The sequence below is a fragment of the Sabethes cyaneus genome, chromosome 2 (genome assembly GCF_943734655.1).
Source record: "Sabethes cyaneus chromosome 2, idSabCyanKW18_F2, whole genome shotgun sequence".
NCBI lineage: Eukaryota > Metazoa > Arthropoda > Insecta > Diptera > Culicidae > Sabethes > Sabethes cyaneus.
The window spans coordinates 212080888-212105087 of NC_071354.1; the positions used below are offsets into that span (position 1 = coordinate 212080888).

Here is a 24200-nt window from a genome sequence, read left to right on the forward strand (position 1 = left end):
CCCTTTTATTTTCCTTCCAATTATTTTTCTCTTGTCATATCTACCTTTTCCTTCCATTCTGTTCACGTTTTTCTGGTTTCATGCTCCCTTTTTTTATCTCTTTCTTTCTCTCCTTTTCCACCCCTTTTTCTCTACTTTTTCTATCTAGTTTACCTGGTTTTCATTTTCTTGATGGTTTCGTCCCCATTTCTCTTTTGTTTTATTTTCTACTTTTTCTGTTCAGTCTTCTCGTTTTTGGCACGTTATCTCGCTTTTTGTTTCCAGTTTTCTTGTTTTCCAGCTCGTTTCTCTTTTCATGCCCCTTTTTTCCTTCCATTCTGTCACGCTTTTTTCTTGTTTTGTTTTCATGTCAATTTACATTTTTTTCTATCGTGTTTCTTATCTTTTTCTAACCTGTTTGTCCAGTTTTTGTCACACGTTTTCGTTCGTGCTTCTTTCCATTTTTCTCCTTTTAATAAGAAACTGTTTGCTCTACGTTGTTTCATTCATGAGACATGAATCTTTGAACTATGTAAATGTTCTGGACAGCCGAATTTTTCTGCCATAAACACGAGGAACCGCGAGCTCGGGGCACTACATCTCCCCCCATTACAGAGCTGCAAGCTATCTCAGAAGGAGCAAGCAGCTGACAGCTACTGGGCGCCTTTTGCGTAGCTTGGAATTTTAATTGTGGGAGCAATAGGGAACCGCTGGGATAATATTTCTTTTCTTGCTGATAGTACTTATGAAGCGAAAAATGACTAATTGAATGAACTGGAAAATTTCAATCTATAAACCAAAAATATACTGAGTTACTCAATGGCAGGTGAGAATCGAACCCACGTCTCTCAATTGACAGTCAAGTATGATACCTCTACACCACCGCCATACCCTTCTATAAGATAATATTATATCTAGTTTTGTTGCGCTCTTCCAATTTTATCATCATCATCATCATCATTAACAACAACATCAGTTGAGAGGGGAATTGTTTTGCGAATGGAAGGCAAATAGGGGTATTGGTATTGGGGCTTTAGGTGAAAATCGGAATTTCGGTATTGGTGTAGAAGTTACCGGTAGTACCAGTAAAATACCGGTATTGGCAGATTATTCGGAATCAGTAGAAATGTCTAAACAGTCTAAGTTAGTTAGGTACTGATGAAGGTCTCACGTCGAGACCGAAATACGTATTTATCAATAAAACACAGTAGTAGAATTAAAGGACTTAATAAATAACTTTTTGTTTTTCTTCTTTTCTTTTTTATTGTTTAAGGTATTCTACTAAGACGCTCAAATAAACATTAGTTAATTAGATATAATACGCTAGGCGATTTATCTCCCTTAGTAGAACGGTGTTTTTGCCAACGCTTCCAGCAATTATAAAAATTCCACTTCCATCAAAGTCGGACGAACGGGTCCAAGCGCATTAGGAATTTTCCTTTTATTCCTTTCTGCAAATTTCTAATACCGTAGCTAGCATGAATGACCCGTCTCCAACAATTTCTTCACGAACATTTCCTTCATCCCCAACAGCAATAACATCAAGTTCTTTTTCTATGCAATTTAAAACTTTCTATCGAACTAAGTTCTTCTTCGATACCGCAGTAGATATATTTTCGGAGCAAAAGTTTAACAGAGTTTGAAAAAAACTAGGATGTTAGATAATACCGGAAATACCGGTTTTTATCTTTACAAAACAGGTATTTTGGTATCCAAAAATTGGTCGTATTACCGATTTCGATAATAAAACGGTAACGGTAAAAGCAGTTAGACAGCTCTAAATGCAAAGCGATTTTAACTTCAAACTTCTGCTGCTCACTTTTCACCGTATTGGCCTCCGAATGCTGTTTCGGAAACTAAATCGTTTAAGAGTTTTTGACAACTTTAGACGTACCTAGAAATTCAACAACTCTCAGTAGAGTTCGGCTCCACAGGGAAGTAACCTAGACCCGTTACTATTGCTTATAATTTTTAAAATCGTTTGTTTTGTGATAGCTGTTACTTGCTGTGCAATCTGATGAAAGGCAATTGTAAGGTCCTAAAAATCAATTTACAGAATGGTGCTGCATAAATAATCTTCCCATCAGCGTTTCCAATTATTCCGGCATCAGCTTTACTCGAAGCAAGACTCCGATCGTGTATGCCTTTGAAATCTAACAGTATCGTCTTGAATGTTTTATTCACAATCACAAAGTAGTATTAGGCACACAATGTCAACGCCGGGACCGCTAAGATCCCGTGGATTTTAGGTCAGCTTTTTGCCGTAGGACGCAATATGGAGAACATGAACTAATCCGGACGATGTGCTACCGCTCGTATAATCACTTCTTAATGAATATTCTCAATTACAGGAAATAGTTCTATTTAATTATAATGTGCAGTCAGTTTGTTTATGTATTTATTGTCAAATAATTAGGAAAAGCTAGATCATTATTTTTAAGTTAGTCGGTTTAACTTCTTAGCACCTATTCTTACACTTAAATCTTCACTTAGACATAAGGTCAGGTGAAAAAAATCAATGAAAGATAATAAATTAAACTGCAAGAAAAACCTTAAAGAATTAATTTGCTTTTTAAAATAGAGTTTGAGTAACATTTAAATCTAAGCCAAATTGTTGCCTACAAATTTGTGTGATATATTATTGAACAAAGCAAATAGGTGTCAACAAATTTTTTTTACTTGCTTGATTTCTCGATTAGTATTTATTTCATAGCAAGCCAAACATACATATCTAAAAAGATCTTGAAACTTTTTCTTAACTAAGACCATTGGTTAATTTTTGTTGTGATATAATATAATTAGACGCAATTTATTTTCAATCTTAAATTTTACCTTCGAATTTTTGAACATGCACAAATGCAGCTGGAGGTCCACCCCGGCGGGGGACTAGCTATACGCACACATCGTTCCGGTCAGGTTGCCAAATGCAGCCACCGTACACGTCTATCAACGAATGTTTCACACCGGGGGGCTCTCCTTCACATTGCGTATAGTCTCGGTTCGGTACTTATGTATGTACAATCACTACCTAAACATTGCTGCTGTTGTGTTGTTATCAACATCACTTTTGGTTAGCCCTGGCTGGCTGGCTGGTTGGCCGGCCAGCTATCCCTCCTCAGTAGGTTGAAGAAACGATAAAACGATCTTTATTTCGTGCGGTTTTGTTAGCTGCCATGTCGGGTAGGTAAGGCGAACCTCATATCTATCGTTACGAGTCTGGGACTGGGCAGGGGGCATGTCCAATTCTGGGCTTGTGAATGCCTTTCTGGATACGTGAATTTGAATGTGTCGAAAATAGGTGCTTCTGTTGTGTCTCTTCGCCAAGCGGTAGGACAACAACGAGAAAGAGCATTTACGAGTACTGCCATCACTCATAATCAGCATTGTCCGTATGATTTAATTTGATTCTACATTCATAATGGACACGAAGACATTCTGATTGGTAGAAGTCACCGACTGTACAAAACTGGTGAACTGTTATTATTGCTTCATAGTCTTTTATAACCGAGCGATAAACGTATAATCTACGCACAAAGGACTCGCTATCTCGGACCGGTCGAACCACTTTCCAGGAGAAGGAACCATGACGATGAATCGTTGCCCCGGTCGGTGCTCGTTGGCAAGATGAAAGCGGATTGGAAAATAGAAAATAATCGATATCCGTTTGATGTTCGGTTCCATTTATCTGTGCGTCCGATTGGTAGTTAATCATGTGGGTGAACCTCTGAAGGATTCGTCATCGGACCGAACCCTTCGGTTGGTTGCTGCTGTGAAAGCTTTAACTAAACTGATTCCCTTACGGGTTAAACGGCGAGGTCGGTCCGATTGATGGATGACCGCCAGTACAAACAAGCGATAAATTATTCCCTAACGAGACAGCAGCTTGATTTAAGCAGCAATGGCGTGGCCAGAATTTAGAAGCAGATGAGCTGAAATTTAATTTAAAATTCATGCATGACGGAAATGTGATGCTCCGATATTTAAACTGTTTAAAATTCTTTTTATTGCTTAAGGAGAATGTGTTTTGTTGGGTATTGAGATGAAATAAGTATTTTAGTAAATTGTGATAGAAGTTTAACATAAAGTTAAATCAATCGTAGAATTTATGTGCAACGAATCTTACTCGGCGTAAATGTTATTTTTGACGAAATCTGAAATGACTTTCAATGCCACTAATAAAGTTTTATTTCATGTTAATGTTTATTAATTTTTGTGTATGAAATGTGACCGTATCTCTTTGATGAAGAAAGAAAAAATATTTGCCATTAGTAAAATAATGTTCTGGTTGTATAATTGGCCTTCGTGGCGTGTTCATGGTGAGTGTGACTGCTTAGTTAATGTATACATTAACATGTGCATACTGTGTGGTAGTATACATTTAATTAAAACCCACAAATAGTTTAGTTTCCTTCGAGGTATAATATGGCACGTTGTCTATCAACCACAACCGTTCTCTGTAGTGGCATTTGCTGCGCTCTAATCCACCCCGAGGCTGTTTCTTGTGGTTGCCGGTGTTGTACTGCGTACTGCATCAGGCAGGATCAGGCGAGCTTCCGTGACGTGCCTTCATCATTCCGTTAGTAGGTAGGCCTTCCGCGTTGGTATGCGGAAGCTGCTCTAACCGAGTGTAACAGATTGCAATCTTTGTATGGATGAGTTTCATTTAAGGGTATTTTCTTCTGCCTCCTGCTAAAACTGTGTTAGCGTGATTGAATGATACGAAATGGGAATAAAAAAAAGTTTGACGCTCACAGTGAGCAACTTAAGGCTTCGGTGATAGCACAGCTTTGGTCCCTTTAAAATAAAAACAAATTGAAAGTCGCTACGACATCAAGCATCAAGATGAAGCAATACTATTTAATGAATAGACACTTTTTTTGACGTAACAATACGTCTTACGAAAAAATATGGATGTAAAATAAAAATCTAAAAATGGTCAAGTTTTAGACAGATTAAAATAAATTCGCAATTATCAATCAGAAATTTTTCTGCTAGTTGATTTGCATGGTTAAAAGATCGTATCTCTATCGATAAATAGTAAAAATTGATAATGAATAAGAAGCTATAAATTCTTCATGTTTTTCTCACGATTTCTCAACTTTCCATGCACAAACAACACAAAAGGTGAACGAGATGACCACTGAAAGTAATTTTTATAAATGAAATCGTCATGATTTTAAATTTCTTTTGGTCGGGGATAAATGGAATCAGTTATTATAACTGCAAGCCTAATCCCAATCCCAATCCCAATCCCAATCCCAATCCCAATCCCAATCCCAATCCCAATCCCAATCCCAATCCCAATCCCAATCCCAATCCCAATCCCAATCCCAATCCCAATCCCAATCCCAATCCCAATCCCAATCCCAATCCCAATCCCAATCCCAATCCCAATCCCAATCCCAATCCCAATCCCAATCCCAATCCCAATCCCAATCCCAATCCCAATCCCAATCCCAATCCCAATCCCAATCCCAATCCCAATCCCAATCCCAATCCCAATCCCAATCCCAATCCCAATCCCAATCCCAATCCCAATCCCAATCCCAATCCCAATCCCAATCCCAATCCCAATCCCAATCCCAATCCCAATCCCAATCCCAATCCCAATCCCAATCCCAATCCCAATCCCAATCCCAATCCCAATCCCAATCCCAATCCCAATCCCAATCCCAATCCCAATCCCAATCCCAATCCCAATCCCAATCCCAATCCCAATCCCAATCCCAATCCCAATCCCAATCCCAATCCCAATCCCAATCCCAATCCCAATCCCAATCCCAATCCCAATCCCAATCCCAATCCCAATCCCAATCCCAATCCCAATCCCAATCCCAATCCCAATCCCAATCCCAATCCCAATCCCAATCCCAATCCCAATCCCAATCCCAATCCCAATCCCAATCCCAATCCCAATCCCAATCCCAATCCCAATCCCAATCCCAATCCCAATCCCAATCCCAATCCCAATCCCAATCCCAATCCCAATCCCAATCCCAATCCCAATCCCAATCCCAATCCCAATCCCAATCCCAATCCCAATCCCAATCCCAATCCCAATCCCAATCCCAATCCCAATCCCAATCCCAATCCCAATCCCAATCCCAATCCCAATCCCAATCCCAATCCCAATCCCAATCCCAATCCCAATCCCAATCCCAATCCCAATCCCAATCCCAATCCCAATCCCAATCCCAATCCCAATCCCAATCCCAATCCCAATCCCAATCCCAATCCCAATCCCAATCCCAATCCCAATCCCAATCCCAATCCCAATCCCAATCCCAATCCCAATCCCAATCCCAATCCCAATCCCAATCCCAATCCCAATCCCAATCCCAATCCCAATCTCAATCCCAATCCCAATCCCAATCCCAATCCCAATCCCAATCCCAATCCCAATCCCAATCCCAATCCCAATCCCAATCCCAATCCCAATCCCAATCCCAATCCCAATCCCAATCCCAATCGCAATTCCAATCCCAATCCCAATCAAAATCCCAATCCCAATCTCAATATTAAACCAATTTAACAGACATTTGTGCTGTATTTGAGTATTAATCAGCATCAATTGTTAGTTAGTTTTACGGCAAGTGTAAATTACTTTCGATGTGTTCTTTTTTGCTGCTTTTCTTTTCTTTCACTTTTTCGCCCTCTTTTCATCGTATATTTGTCGATATATGTTCGTCAACGTCTTTTCTCCTTCTTTTTGTTATATTTCAGTCGTATGCTTGACGTCTCGTCATAGTCTTTTTGCCAACTTTTCATCGTGACCATCGTCGTCTATTTTTGTTATTTTTTATAACTTTTTTCGGCAGCTTTTTGCCCTTTTAAACGTCTTTATCATTACCGATTTTGCCTGTTTTCGTCGTCGTTATGTTATCTTTGCTTCTGATTTTTGTGGTCTTTTGGTGTCGTTTCGCCGTTGTTTTTGTTATCTTTTTGGCATTTTTTTCTTTCATTTTTTCATCGTCCGGTTTGTTGTCAGAACCACAAAGTGTGGTTTCTTTCTTCTGCTTTTAGACGTTCTTTTTTCTTTTTTCTGTCGTATATGAGTCGTCGTTATGCTGTATGTTTTCTCTAATATATTCGTCATCTGTTCGTCATATTTTTCTGCATATTTTGTCGCTTTTTCAATATCTTTTTGTTGGTTTTTGTCGTATATTTTTATTATGACAGCGTCAAAACTTTTTTAGTAACGCTTCGTTCTGTGTTTATTATATTTGTGTCGTCTCTCGTTTTTTTTTAATAGTGTTTTCGCCTACTTGTCATTACTTTACCATCTCTTAATTTCATATCACCATTTCTCTGCGGTCTTTTCGTTGGTTTTCTCTGTCTTTTGTCATATTTTTGTGGTCTTTTCTTCGTAGTCGTCTTCTTTTTTCATGTCGCCGTCGTTCATATTCTTTTTGGCATCATTTCATCGTATTTTGTGTATGAGGGGGTCGTTGTGTATGAGGGTTTTACCCTTGCTTCGATGCATGAGCTACTATATCAAACCTGTTTCGCCTCGTTATAGTTAGAACTGGTGAGTCCTCATGAGGTTCAAAACCATTACATCAATGGGTCCTCATACCAGTATACTAACCATAAAAAGCGTCTTCGGGATAATGATTCTACTAAGATTCGAACCCACGACCATTTGCTTGTCAAAGCAGACTCGGTAACCTTGTGACTACAGAGCCCCCTATTGTGGCTTTTAGTTCGGACGATGAAAAATTTTGATGGACGAATTTTAAAACGGTACGACGAATTTAAAAAATAAAGTCAGTAGCGTAATTTCAATGCAATGCTTTACGAATCGCTTTTTACTGAATTCAAAGTGCACGGATCGGAAGGTAAATGTGTTTGAGTCAAATTAGCACAAGAACTTTTGGGGTATTCATTAAATCCACCTAAGAAATGATGAAATCTAGAGTGGCTTTCCTTACTACGACGGGAATTAAAAATAAACTCTAAATAAATTTGTTGCATTGTCATCTTTTCGTCTTTCTGCCGTATATTGGCCTTCGTTTTGCCGTCTTTTATGCATGTTTTAATAATTTTTGGACACTTTGCACACATCTTTTTGTCCATGTTCTTTATGCCACCTTGCTCCGTATTTTTGTCGTTTGTTCGTCGTTTTTGATATCTTTTTTATTGGCATTTTTATCGCTTTTCTGCCGTTTATGTCGTTTTTTTGTTGCCTTTCTGCCCGTGTATTCGTCGTCAATTCATCGTCTTTTTCTGCATATTTTGTCGTCTTTTTAACGCTTTTCAAATATCTTTTTGGCATTTGGTTGTGGTTTCTCATTTTTTCCGCTGTTTTGGCGTCTTTTCGTCGTCTTTCTCCATTTTATGACGTATCCGTTGTATTTTGTAGTTCGTGGTCTTTTCGACAAGTTTTTATTGCATTTGCGCCATTTTTAATCACTTTTTCGCACTTCATCACATTATTTCATCGCATTATTGTCGTGTTTATGGTATCTGCTCGTTGTTTTTTCTTCATATATTAGTCATTTTTTCATTGCCTTTTTGTTGTGTTTTCTGAAGGCATCTAAGTGTGAAGTTCTAATAGTGAAGAGTTCTATCTGCCGTCAAAGTCATCTCTAAGTACTAAGATTTTTCTTGCTCTATTGTTTGTTTCTTTCTCTCAGAAAAACTTCATGAGAAATTTTCATACCGGCTCTTAAAGAATAAATTTATACTTTTCAGGATATTTTGGACTGCATGTAGCCTTCTCGTAATGTTTGTAGGTGAAAGAAATTTCCAACGTTTTCTGTAAAGTTTATGAAAATCTATAAATACGAGCACTTGATCCGTAGAAAATTCCTAAACTCGTAGAACTAAACTATATGGATTAATCCGCAGATTCAGGTCTCGTCACAATAAGAGTCTGTGTTACCTAGAACTAAGTCACCCATCCGTTCGTGTCTAGAACAGAACTATTCTGATTTTTCAATTTCATAAAGTTGTGCTTTTTAATTACTTCAACATCTGTACGAATGATGTTCATCTTCAATATCTATAAAGAGCTATTCAATTTTCTTAGACAAATGTTTTTAACTCATTATGTCCTAACGTATGAAAATTTTCATGAAATTTCGATCTACATCCGGTTATAATGGGTTAAACAATCCTGCAGGACGAACAGTATAATTTTGCTGTCCCTAGTTAATTTGAAAGCATTGACAAAGCGGGAGATAACTTAGATAAAAATTTAAATTTAAGATTCCTTTAACAGGAAAAAAATAATACCAACGACCCCCAGTCCAGTCCCGGACGGTGGCAGCTGTACCTTCCGGAAAGGTGCTGAACCCACCCATAAAGTGAGTCCCTAACCGGGCGGAGCATGTCCATCGATTTTTGGATTAGGCTCCACAACCGTGCGCTGGTTGGACGGCTCAAAATATTCCGGGCTTTTAAGGTAGCAGAGTGATGCTGCAAAATATGTCCCGTTAATGGTCTGAAACCGTCGTCGGTCGTCGTTGTCGTTGTCGTCGTCGTCGTCGTCGTCGGCGACGTCGGCGTCGTCGTTTGCTGCCGGGCTAATGTTCCCACCGGGGAGCAACGAACGGGCGAACCATTTCGACTAATCTTCATCAAACCCCGTATCCTGTGGCGGCCGTCCGTCGCCCGGGAAAGCGGGCGCATTTCGGCTTAATGGAAAGTTGTGTTCTAAAAAGCAGCGAAGTGTGTTTTGTTCGTGATGCTGCTGCTAAACCCAAACGGGCCGCGTGGCTGACGATGCCGTGTAGAGTGATTTTCCTTTCAAGATTCAACGAAAGTTGGGATGAATTTTTTAAATCTTTACACCATTTTGTCGATATGCTTTTTTTTGTTGCCAGGGGAAAAGCTCGAAAGATTTGCATCCTTTTTATGAATACTTTTTTAATCTAGGGAAATAAATTTTTCATATGTTTAAAATCCGTGCCCTAGCAGCTTAGTGATGCACAAAGGAAATTATGACAACACGGAGGATTTTTACCATCAATTAACGAATTCATTTTGAAATAAATTCTACAACTTTTAGTATACCTACTGTTTAAAACGATTGTTGAAAAATTATTTACACAACTATTGTTGGAATCATAACTGACCTACTTGAACATTTCTCGGTCGGTTCTGGTTAAAAATGAAACTTGTTCCATGAAAACAAAAGCTCTGCTACGCCAACACATTTGGAGCAGAAGCAAACAATACAGCAAATGGACTTGGCTCAGCTTTCCCTGCACGAATGTTCTGTTCTACGATCCTATTTACGAATGGGTTGGTTCCGGCAAAATTTTTCCTTGGTCGGAAGTTAGCGTTAATATTCAAGGGGAAACTATTCTACTGGGTTGTTTAGTCTGCTGTGGTTTGAATTATGCACACAGTTAACATGCTGAACCGAGCTGAACAGGAGGCACTACAACAAGGAGGAAATTCGATACTGCTAATCTGGATAGAGTTGAAACAATGAAGGAAAATGTACTCTTCGGGCAGCAGATATGCATTGACATTGATGGCATTGTCGGTGAATTTATGACTTGTGCTTGCTAGTACAGCAGGAGGTGAAATTTTATACCACTATTCTGGGCGTAAGCTGCCGCTTGGCTGACCTCACATTTCATAACTGTCCGGCTCGCCACGTATCAGTGTCACTTCAACCTGGAACGCAACGTAGATACGGCACTTGACATTGATGTAAGAGGTAATCAAGCTTATTGCTGTTGTCATATAAACAGACTCAAATTTAGTGCATTGATTTTTGAGCTAAAGTAGCTTTGACTATACAACTTTTAAAAAATGATACAGGGAAAATACTATGGATAAAAATTGTCGACAACATAGTTATTTTTAATTTATACATTTTCAGTGCAAATATTAAATCCAGTTTGAGCTCAAAAAACTGGTTCTAAAGACTATTCAATGCTTTCTCATGTATGATGTATTTTGAAATTAAAATTAAAAATCACCCATTATGTATTGGTGAAGCTGGCACTTATCTTTTGTTAAGGTGAGAATCTTTTTCAAGTAGAAAACTTCAACTCATGTTTACCACTAAAAATTGTGAGCGTTATCAGGAGAAACTGATAAGCAGAACGATTAATTATTTATCGGATAGGTAGAATCACTTAATCAAGGTACTAATTATCCAATTAGTATGCAGCAAACATTCGATACTATGATAACAATAGTATTCGAACTTCTTATCAACATTCACACCAGAAGGCGGCGCTCTGAAAAACTTTTAATTGATTCGAGTTATATGCCATTTTCAGTAGGCATATGCAGCAGAAGCATCATGAACAGATCAGCATGCACAGGCCATGTGGACCCTCCGATAGATACCGTATTGAAAACAATCAGTACATTGCACCACCTGTGCGCTCAAGGTTTTGCTATACCGGAAGCATTGATTCCGAACCAACTTCGACATGAGCCATTTCAATGCAGAAATATCGATATTCGTAATTGGAATGAACCAGCCCAGCCGAGCCATCCGAGCAAGAATGGCGAGGCGAGCGCTTCTGTTCTGTTTCCTCTTTGTTTAACTGCTGCATCAGAAACTCATTGTATATTGCTTCCATAAATTTACAATTCAACTTACATTTGCCATCGGTACCGATGACGGTGCTTCCGGATCGATTTCAACCGTGTTCGCCCGGGAACCCAAAGAAAGCAACAAGCAAAAGCCATTATAGCGGTAAGTATTTAAACACATCGCAGTGGCAGCGCAGCGCAGGTTCGGAAGTCGGGAATAGGTGGACAATCCGCACCAACCAACCGTTACGGCCTACTTGGCAAATCACCTCCATAGTACCCAGTACCAACTTGGTGGTCGATTGCGGACGATGCATGTACATTGTACACATAGCGCTGGTCTAAGCCAACCACATAATGCTAAGGTGGCAACAGTTTGTATCGGATTCAAGGGTAATGCAGGTGGCGAAGCCAAAGAAAAGCAGCATAAACGGACAAGGTCGATGGAATTCCATTCCTGCCGCAATGCTGCATATGGACAGGGAGCAGGTATTAGGTCGTCTGAGTTATATTGCGGTTGAATTTTTTCGGTTCCTTTCAATGTTACACTCTAGGCTGTTGGAAGCTGAGTCTTACATTTGAAGGTTTGAACATTTGCAAAACCTTGAGCTGCATGTGCAAATTGCAGCATTCACATGTTGAATTTAGTACTGCTCCAGGGATGATTGCTTCTCAGTACTGTTGTGTAACAACTACTTTATCCAAGATGCTAGTACCTATTAATTGCTAATGACACGGGTGCAAGGGGATAGCAGTTTTTTTATCAAGCACACAAATGGTAATATATAATTTAAATATAATTACATTTTTTAATATCTTTTGGAACGGTGGTTCTACAATTGATCATTTTCAATTTTTCAATAGTGCAACCTCAAGTAACAAATTTTGTCTGTATTTGAGACAGCGTGTAGATTTTTCGACCGGTTGATGCAAAAATACTGAGAATCCATCGTGAAATCGCTAAGCTTTTACCATTCAAAACCGGACCATTTGAGAAATATTTTTTGGAATGACACCGTAATCCCAAACCTTGCCGTAAGACGTAGTCCTGTGTCAAAAGTAAGGCAAATTCTGTATCCCAGCGTGCCGCTAGCCGTCTCGGGCAGCTAGCTGCTCACGAGTTATTTGCATCGTGAGTGGGCTATGCAGAAAGACACTACGAGGCCGTGCGTTCGCGTGTGTGTAGGTAGCAGAATGTTTGCGCTGCACTCGGTGTCAATAAAAGCGAGGCTGACCAGATCGGGTATGAAAAATTAATTAAATTCTCTTTTTATTACTTCAAGTTATAAATATGGAAGACCGCGACGACAAGGCAAATTAAGATTGGACGAACAAGATGATTTAATTATTCTTTTTTTGTTATTACTTTAAGTTATAAATATGGAAGACCGCGATGAAAAGGCTAAGTAAGATGGTACGAACAAGACGATTTAATTATCCTTTTTTTTTTATTACTTTAAGTTATAAATATGGAAGACCGCGACGAAAACGCAAAGTAAGAAGGGTCGAACAAGACAAGTTAATTATCCTTTTTTTTATTACTTCAAGTTATAAATATGTATGATCACGAACTAGAAGCCAGAAACGAACTAACTTACGATACCTCACGCACCATGCCTGACTAACACCGTTAAGAAAAAGAAATGGAAAATGAAATCAAATTGATTCTTTTCATATCAAATTGATTCTTTTCGTAGCAAATTCAGCGTACTTGCCAACCCAGCACGACAGCTAAACGTATCACACCGAGTACTGGTATAGCACCCCAATCGACTAAACTGACGTCCCGTTAGTAAAGTGACCAGATCAGTATCCGAATCACGGCACCAATCTTGTTCGTGCAACATTCGGTGCTGATCCAGGTGGAACAGACTGTATGATCTTTGAGCGACATAAGATGAGATGATCGTCAATTGCTTTTCTGTCGAATGCTGCTGTTTAGGCGTAGGACTACGTCATTCGGTAAGGTAGCTTGGAATTGCAAAAAAATCTAAAACTTCTAGTACTGCGGATGTCACGAATGAAGCACAAACAAGCACTGTCAAAAATTAAAGTATCAACCAATTAGAGATAAAAATGCTTTAAACGTAGAACTACGTTTTGACGTAGGACTACGTCCTACATGAAAGTAGCGACACTCTACACTGAGAAAAATTTATGTATAGTTTCTATGTGTCCCACACATAGATTTTTGCAATGTGCCCAGTTAATGAACTTTATATGCCAAACAGTTATAACTTATGGGTACGCGAAACTTTTGCACATACTATTCATCTTATATATAAAAATGGATTTCTGTCTGTCGGGATGTTCCTTATAGAATCAAAAACTACTGAACCAATCGATGTGAAAATTTGCATGTAGAGGTTTTTATGGCCAGGAAAGGTTTTAGTGATGGTTAGAGATCCCTCACCCACTAAGAGGGGGGGGGGGGGCACCCATACAAATGAAACACAAATTTCTGCATAACTCGAGAACTAATCAAGCAAATGGAACCATATTTGGCATGTGGGTGTTTTTGGAGGCAACCATTTTTTCTATGATGAATTAGAACCCCTTACTTTTTTAGGAGGGGGGGCTCCCATACAAACGAAAAACAAATTTCTTCATAAATCTAGAACTAATCAAGCAAATGGAACAAATTTTGGCATGTGGGTGTTTTTGTAGGCAAGAATATTTTCTATGGTGAATTAGGACCCCGCCCCGCTTTAGGAGGGGGGGGCTCCTATACAAATGAAATACAAATTTCCTCATAACTCGAGAACTAATCAAGCAAATGGAACCATATTTGACATGTAAGTGGTTTTGGAGGCAAGATTTTTTTCCATGGTGAATTGAGACCCCTCTCTTCTTTAGAAAACGAGTTATTACCCATTTCCCCTTTAAGACGGTAGGTTTCCATACAAATGAAATGCAAATTTTCTCTTATCTCGAGAACTAATCAAGCAAATAGAACCAAATTTGGCATGTGGGGCTTTTAGGGGGCACAAATTTTTTCTATGATGAATTAAGACCCCTCTCCTGTTTAGGAGGGGGGGGGGCTCACATACAAATGAAATTCAAATTTCCTTATAACTTGAGAACTAATCAAGCAAATGGAACCAAATTTGGCATGTGGGAGATTTTGGAGTCTTGAATTTATTTTATGATAGTTAGAGACCTCCCACCCCTGTGGTAGGGTGATATGGACTCTCATACAAATAGAACAGAAATTTTCGCGAAGCTCAAAAACTAATCGAACTCGAGAAATTCGAGATTCTTCCATAAAACGTTAGTCAGTAACAGTACCACAAAAACTATCTATAGTAACACTAGATCATTCAGGACGAGACGGCCGCGAGTGTTGTCGGTGACCCGCCGTCGGAGGCGCCGCCCACTGGGGGGAGGCAACTTCCCGCAGAAATCACTACTGTCTAGGTTTATTTGTTTTCCTAGGTCTATCTGGGTTTCCTGGAACGAGCGACAGCGAGTAAGGAGAGGATCGCGAAATGGTACTTTCCACACAAAAGTTTTCCGTGAAATGGTACATTCCGCTTAAGGTTTTTCGCAAAATGATATTCGGCGAAATGTTGTACAATCATGGCGAATATTACTATCCGCTTTCTGGCTATGCAATGAGGGGACAGGGGAGTGAGGAAAAATTGCAAAGTTCTATTTTAAACAGCCCATTCCTGGTAACTAATAAGCCTTAACATAAGCAGCAAATCAGCGTTTCTGGCATTTTATACTGCACGTTGTTGTATATTAGCTTTTTGACTGCATAGATGTTGTAAATTTGCATCCAAAATTGTATTCAAATTTTTCGTGTCGGTAATTAGCTGTAAATTAGCATTGTCAGCATTATAAGAAGGTTATCAGTAAAGAAGCTGTATATTTTGCCAAAATAGCATTTAAGTAGCATTTAAGGCGACTTGAATGCTTATTGGCCTACATTTGAATAGCATTGGTGATGCTTATTGATTACCTGGGATGCTTTCATAGTTACGTAACTGCCAAAATGAATCTTCTAAGGTTGAACTCCTCAGAAACTTGCAAAACTCGAGATTGTGACAAAGATCATCCGAGATTCATGATTTATGTACAACACAGGTTAATTTGTGACAATACGAAGTTTGTCGGGTCTGCTAGTGTATGAATAAAATTTTTTACGGAAATATACCGAAAGGCCGTTATGCCAAATATTTTTCTGCCAAATGGTTCCCCATGTATATGCCAATGATATTATGGTAAACTACGTTATACCAAGCAGTATTATGCCGAGTGAATATAAGATTTGATATTTTTTAGATTCTTTTCGGTGAAATAAAAACTTTATTTTTTTTTCTACGTGACGCTTTTCAGCCTACTTTTCGGTCAATTTCGAACGCAAAACTAGACACGTCTAATTCCTCAAAATTAATTAATGAATCGCTATAAATCAAATCGATCAGGATGATCTGACAGCAAAAATTTTACTTTTCTGCTCAAATTAACAAAGCTGGTGGACTGATATAATTTTTTACCAAAAAGTTTAAATTAAATTATGGCGGTGGCTGTAAAGCAACGAAAGCTTAATCGGTTTTATTGTTGCTTTCAGCAGAGCGTGATGCAACTACTTGAGCTTATAACCTGATTCTTAAAGAATCTAGTTGGTTTATAAAAGGCTAGCAGGACCGAGCTGTCAGTAGGCTTTCGATTTTGTCGTGGCACGATGTTAGTTGAACGTGAGTTTGGTGTCAGGCAGTACCCCAAGGTCATTGAATTGATCGACTCTTGTGAGAACATCCTCATTTTTGACGTAGGACTACGTCTTTATTTACTATACTGGGACTGGGTAGCAGTTTGTGAAAACGAAAATAGAAGTGTAACGTTTGAATGAAAGATTTCAAATGCTAATAACTACTAAACTACTGAACGAAACTGAACAATTTATATGTCGTTAGATAGATAAAATAACCAGCAACTTTAAGGGGTAAGAGAGCAATTTTATGGAGGGCGTAAGAGGGGGGGGGGGCTTCGATAGAGATGAAACACAAATTTTCTCAAAACTCAAGAACTAATCAAGCAAATGGAACCAAATTTGGCATGTGGAAGTTTCAGAAGGGAGGTTTTCTTTCTATGGTGTACTGAAACCTCTTTCTCTTCTAAGAGGGGGGGCTTCCATGCAAATGAAATACAAATTTCCTCATAACTCTAGAACTGATCAAGCAAATGGAAATAAATTTGTAATGTAGGGGTTTCAGAAGGCAAGATTTTTTTCTATGGTACATTGAGACCCCTCCCCTCTTTTGGAGAAGGAAGGGGTCCCATACAAATGAAATACAAATTTCCTCATAACTCTAGAACTAATCAAGCAAATGGAACCAAATTTAGCATGTGCGTGTTTTTGTAGGCAATAATATTTTCTATGGTGAATTAGCACCCCTCCCCACTTTAGGAGGGGGGCTCCTATACAAATGGAATTCAAATTTCCTCAAAACTCGATAACTAATCAAACACATGGAACCTAAATGAGCATGTGAAGGCTTTTGGAGGCAAGAATTTTTTCTACGGTGGAATAGGACCCCTCCCCACTTTAAGAGGGCGTGCTTCTACACAAATGAAAAACAAACTTCCTCATAACTCGAGAACTAATCAAGCAAATGGAACCAAATTTGACATGTAAGTGGTTTTGCAGGCAAGATATTTTTTTGTGGTGAATTGAGACCCCTCTCTTTTTTAGAAAGCGAGTTATGACCCATCTCCCCTTTAAGAGGGTGGGCTTCCATACAAATGAAATGCAAATTTCCTCTTATCTCGAGAACTAATTAATCAAATGGAACCAAATGTGGCATGTGGGAGATTTTGGAGTCTTGAATTTATTTTATGACCGGTACGTGACCGCTCCTAATTCTGCGTAACTCCTAATTCTGCGCATTTTTCTTTAAATATGTATTTTTCAACATTGTGCATAACTATGACCATTGTATTATTTTTTTTATAAATACCTGTTGAATATTACGCCATTATTCACCAAAGAGGCATAATATTTGACAGCGAAATAAATTAAAGTGAAACTGAAAGTATTTTATATGTCAGAAAACAACGTCGTTAGCGCCTACGCTAAAACTGTCATTCTAGAAAATTAACAAATTTATGATCGAAATTCTTTACAATGATCAAATTACCCAGCATAATAAGAAAGAATAATTAGTTGTAGTAATGTTTTAGACAAAAAGAGTGATTGCATGCATTGCTTTCCTTAGAAAAATGCGATGCAATACTGCGCAGATTTAGGCACAGACATTTTATTCATTATTATTATTTATTATTATTATTATTATTATATTATTTTATTCATGTTCCAAATTCTGCGCAGTAATGTATCCTTCGAAGAAATCACGAAAGAATACGCAACCTCACCCAAATGGCTGAGGTATAGAGGTATGAAAGTTCAAGTAGAACGTTTAACTTGCATTGATTGGAATCCTGTTTTGCGACTCGGGGTCCGAACCTACGAGCGCCAATTTATGGAACCATGTTTTCTGATTTTTTTTTGAATGTCCAACTTCAGGCAGTGGCGAAGGGGTTTCTACATGAAAACACAATTTTTAATATTTGTCTAAAATGTAATATTCAGTATGCAAAAAACCCGAAACAACTCGCCCTTCATGTTATCGACAATAAAATTTTTAAAGTAAGCCAATCAAAATGATAACAATATTGCTGTGCCACCTGGACAGCACAAGAACACCAAATCATGGATTTATTTATGGTAATGGCTAATACCGGATTTTTGACATGCTTTTAGCGTATAAAGACATAAACAACATGGTATGAGTGTGGTAAAGTGGTAAAGTGCGCAGAATTAGGCACCGTGGATAAGTTTACAAAACGAAAAATATACTCAATTGTTGGTCGACTTTTAATTCCCATGTTTTTACCTTTGTTATACTATAACAAAGGTTCAAAAATTGGTCGAAAAACACGAAATTGATCCGAGGCCCGGAGGGCCAAGTCACATATACCAATCGATAGGGTTCGACGATTTGAGCAATGTCTGTGTGGTTGTGTGTGTATGTATGTAATGATTTTTTCTATCGCCTGTTTCTCAGAGATGGCTAAACCGAATGGTTCGCTATTACTTTTGTTTGAAAGGTGTTATTGTCTAGTAGATCACTATTGAGTTGTTTCGTGATACGACGTTTCGTTTAAAAGTTATAAGCAAAAATGTGAAAAATACGTGACACGGGTTTCTTCGGAACTACATGACCGATTTCAACGATCTTAGTATCAAATGAAAGCCCTTATTTAAGCTAAATTGTTCAGGAATTTTTAATTGAAAACAAACAAGTAGTTTAAAAGTTATGCTTAAAAAACCTGTTTTGACAAGGTAATAATTATCGCCTGTTTCTTAGAGATGGCCAAACCGATTTATGCGCTATTAGTCTCATTTGAAAGATAATATATCCTAATAGATCACTATTGAATGGTTTTTTGATTGGACGTTTAATTTGAAAGTTATGAGCAACCGTATACACCACACCAAAATTAACAATAATTTATAATGATTTCAACCAAGATAATTTACCTAATTTGAATCATTTTAATATCAAACGAGAGGTTTTGACACTACGAATATATATATGCAAAATTGCATAAGAATTGGTTTTACCGGTTAAAAGATATTAACCCTTGAACACCCGTGCCAACTTTTGTAACACGGTTACTCGCGCGCACAATAGCCCCAAACCAAAGAAAACGTGTGCACTAGTGTTTTGACTGGGAAAACTTGGTTTTCTTGAAATTGAAAGCTCTATCGTCTGGTGGAATTTAAATTTTGATTAATCCCCCTAAAAGTGAAATAAAAAAAATATTTTTCTTCAGTGTCAATATAACTCATTGATGTGTTCTGCAAAGTTATAGACCATATTATTACAAGAAATTTTGCTAAAGACAGTAACCTTCTATCTCTGCAGCGAAGATAGAAATATCTTATTTATTGTATATGAATTTGTAATATCAGTTTTTCTATTTTTGCTCTTTTTGTAATTGTGGTATGACTTTTTCATGTACTACAAAATTGTACAAATAGTTAAAATACACAACTTTGCTGAAAATACTATACCTCTATGTTTGCTTGTTTAGGATCTGTGGAACTTTGATTATAAAAAATACCCTAATTTTGACTCCGCATTACTCGACTACCAGCAGACGGATACATTTTAAACATTTTACATTTGCTGATAGTTTTGCTGCATAAATTTTCCCAACAATTTAAATTGAATAATTATGATATTTTGCTCACAATAAGTTTGTTGAAGAATATACGTTAGTTAAACAACGATTTGTAACTTTATAACAATATGGCGTTGAAAAACCTACACGTGTTGTATAAAATACAACAGCGTGAGTTAATAAAAATTGATGAAAATTATTCAAGAAAACTGATGATGTGATTCAAATAGAATGGCATTACAGCAAACTATGCATAGTTCAAAAACCTATAAACCAGACCTTTACTAGACCATATACATTGTCTAAAGGATAAGATTTCCACGTACAACTTACTTTTATTTGCACTTACTCAGATTAATAACAACTTACTTATCCTTACTCGGCAATTTCATGAAAAAAGGATCTATCAAAATTTAAAAGTGTTCCTATTTTGTTCAAATTTTGTAAACTTATTCAATTTTCAAAAATTTTATGTAAATTAACGCACGCAACGATAACCAATAGATGAATTATGTTCCGAAGACGTGTCGATTTGTATCTCAAATAGCAAGTAAGACCGTATAACAAAGGTTCCTTTCACCACTAGGTGGATTAAATCGGGTTTTTACCAGATACTATAGACCGTAGCACTACACGTTGCTGCTATCAACTTTATTAATTTTAGTCTAGAATACTTATAATAGCGGAATAATCATAAAAATGTCTTAACTGCGCAGAATATCGTACGTTCACGGTAGTTAGAGACCTCTCACCCCTGTGGTAGGGGAATTTGGACTCTCATACAAATAAAACAGAAATTTTCGCGAAACTCAAAAACTAATCCAACTCGAGAAATTCGAGACTCTTCCATAAAACATTAGTCAATACAAGACCACAAAAACCACTAGATAATTCAGGACGAGACGGTCGCGAGTGTTGCCGGTGACCCGCTGTCGGAAGCGCCACCCCCTAGGGGGCTTGCAAAACTCGAGGTTGTGACAAAGATCATCCGAGATTCATTATTTATGTACAACACAGGTTAATTTGTGGCCATACGAAGCTTGTCGGGTCAGCTAGTTTAATAATAATTCTGAGGCCCCACAAGGTAATAATATGGAACCTTTGCTATTCGCACTATTCGCACTGACGTACCGGGTTTACGGGTGTTTGTGTAAAAGCGAGTACTTTGGTATCCTCGACGGTTGGTTTGGAACCAAGCAAATTGAACGTGTACAAAACGGGTTCCTCTGATTTGATGCATAACGAGGTCTACCTTGGCGTAACTCTTTTCTTTTTCTTTATTCGCCATTCGAATGAGGTTATAAAACGCGTCGCTCCTGGCACGCCCAGTTTCCAGAGCCATGTTGTCCAAAATAGTAACCAAAAGTTGCTTGAATGATTCCAAAGTGTGGCAATTTGTGGTTTCGTCAATTTAAAATGCATAGTATAATAATCCAAGGGTTTGAGAAACGGTTATGAAACAGGCCATTCTTGTGATGATATGAAATGGGGTAAATTCTAACGACACCATTCTTTTCAATTCTGTTAAAAGCAGTATTTTCCATCTGGGAATATTTTCGCAACCTGAATTAAATGATTCTTCAGCCAAAAACAATTAAAGAAAAATTATTATTTTCTGTCTAATTAAAACAGTAAGCAGTTTTGGAAATAAATAATTATCAAGCGTGTGATTGGAAATAGCAATTATTTAATGTTAACATCCCCTACACTGTATCCTATAATATTCTAACACTGTCAGCTTAGACAACGTTGTTTCTACTTAAGTAAATAGAAAAATGCTGAAATTGCAAATGTTGCCATGATGCAGCCAATGTTCATTATTTATAACAATCACTCGAACTGAAGCCTCCAGAGAGATTTTGTTTTTTTTTTGCTCCCGTACGCTAATGTAGTCCCAGGCTAATGAAAAACTGTCGCTGTACCCATGGTTTGAAACACGCCATTGAAGTACCCCTAATAGTATCATGCTGAAATCATAATATGACTTTGCAAATACACATTCGAGGCTCATTCGAGGAAAAATCATTTTCACTAACCAGGTTACCTTGATAGTAGACAGGCACAAGTTTCCTGTTGGTTATAATTCCCGTCACGAAAGGACGGGCCATCCCCCTCTCTAACCAAGCAATGTATAACACCTCACATGCACCGCATATTTTCCACGGATGATACGGATTTTCCTATAGTTTGCGCTCTTGTCATACCGTGCCGCTCGTCGTCGTCGGCGAGCAAAGCGAAAAATATGAATGAAAGAGAGCAAACTACAGCGCGTATTCCTACCTACATACAGGTGAACCAGGCTCGATCACAGGATAAGAGAGCGAGAGCAAGAAAGAAAATCGAGCGAGCGAACGAGCGATTTTGTGCGGTTCCCAAAAACCCCGTTGTGTGAAAATAGGTAGGTTTAGTCCGTAGCAGAAAGGACGAGAAGGTAAATTTATTCACCCCTTGTTTACGGCGTTGATGAACTTCGACCGTCGTCGTCGTCGTCGTCGTCGTCGGCGGGCTGGAACCGGAGGCGTAGCGAGGGGCAACCCACTACCGTTATTGCTGTTATTGTTACTATTGCTTTGTGAGCGGCCGTGCCGCTGCCGCCTGCTGGCGCTCTGGTTGGATGGAGGTCAGCCTTGCCAAAACTGTGACTAAACAACCAGTGAACCGGGAAACAACGTGACGTAGAAAGCCGCGGGCAGTGAGGGTGGACGAAAAACAGCTGAATAACAATCGGCTGCACTCGAACAAATGGACTTTGTTAAGATGCGCACACACGATGACAGGTCCAACGGGTGGATTTATACAGCAGCCAGTTTTGAAGGCCATTTCATTTTTTTTTGCATTGAGTAATACATGCCAAGCAAGATCGATGAGAAATAAAACTTACCAATTTTTCCGCGACTATTCCAGCTGTTTGTGATTTGTTCTATTTTTCAGAATGACTTTTTGCTTATCGACTGGCCATCTGTACATGCAACAAGCGGGGAATAATTTTCCTATTGACAAGCAATCACCTTAATATTAACTCACAGTTCATTGGCTATTACTACCGTTTACGTATTTCATGCCGGCCGCCACCGCAATTATACCACAAATTATTCACGAACTCTCCCTCAGTTGCACGCAATACACCTCGTACTCGAATTGGGAGGCTAGTTTTCCTCTAAAATTTGCAGTAACAAGCTGTTTCCTTCGTCCAACGCACGAATACACACTCACACAAGGATACACTTCAGTGCAACTCCTGGGGGTGGTAAAACTTTCCTCCACTTCAATCCAGCTGCTGGAACCTTTTTTCATCCACCATCATAGTAACATCACGGAACCACCCGTCGGAGTGAAACGGTATTGCGCACTTTCCGTTTCTTTTCCTCCCACTACAATCACTCAAAAATAGGCTTTTTCACTTCACACAGAAAAGAAAAATAGAAACAGACAAGCACCTTCGTCTATCCCGTAACAACCCGCTCCTTGTTTTAACGCCGTTCGGTCACTGGAGGTGGTAGAATTTTCACCACCCACACCCTAATGCTTGCTTCCAAACAATTCCGAAATAGCTATTCATTCAAATAAAGCCACCATCGACACTTGCGACCTTCCTCCGCTGCGGCGCATAGCTACCTCGGTAACCGCACGTTTGCCGCCGCTCTCCCCCTTCGCTTTCACTCTATCACTAAACACCGTACCGAGGGGTGGGGTGTGGTGTGTGGGTTGTGATGACCACTAGCGCGCACTAGTGGGTGAGGATCGCCTTTCGCCACGACTCGACTCGGACCGCGATAAGAATGGAACTGAACTGGAGCTGGGAGCTTCACTGTTCGGCTGGGCACTACTGCGGAACTCGAGGAAGAGACAGCGCGAGCACTCACGCGCACTACTACAACCGTCGACGTCGTCGTCGTCTTCGTCGGTTTGTTTGTGCCGTGCCGTGTGTCAACGTGCAGCCAAGTGCTGACTGCTCGTCCGTCTGTCTGCTGCTGCTGCTGTTGCTGATAAGGGGAGGCTGGGAAGCATGCGCCGAATAAGGCTCGGTTATCTGCGACCGACCGTCCGGGTTCGAGTCATGGCTCCGTGCTATTCCGCAACACCGGGGGGTTCCGGATTTTGCTGATGATTTGCATTGGTATCGGCAAGAGTGGTTTATTCGCCATCGGCTGGGTGTAAAGTTACTGTGTTAGCGGAGATGATGTTGAAAGTTTGCAGTTTGCCATTTAACTTTGCTGTTTTTTGAAGCTATTCAAAAATAAAAACTAAAGTTATAAATAAAAATTTACCTAGAATTTATATTTGACAGCCCTACAGCGGTTTTATCTCCGAATATGATTTGGTTAATTCTGACAGTGCTTGATTTTATGCTTATTCCAATAGCGATTTGCTAGGAAGGATTTTTTTTCCATGCGAATCAATACGTAGGAGATTTTCCGATCGATCCGTGCAAAAGTATTGAAAAGCAACAAGTAAATCGCTGATTCGCTGAGTAAACAGCGTCAGAGTCGAAGCCTGATCACTTTTCGTGTTTAGATTTT

The 24200-nt window shown here is 38.9% G+C and overlaps 1 protein-coding gene across 1 annotated transcript in view; it reads right to left on the reverse strand.

Moving 5' to 3' along the window:
• LOC128736612 (kazrin) overlaps window positions 1-23385 on the reverse strand; it is a 205146-nt gene extending 181761 nt beyond the window's left edge. The window contains exon 1 of the mRNA XM_053831100.1: window positions 22562-23385. The gene's annotated coding sequence lies outside the window, so the exon portion shown is untranslated. The remainder of the gene's footprint in view (window positions 1-22561) is intronic.
• Window positions 23386-24200: the final 815 nt, after the last annotated feature.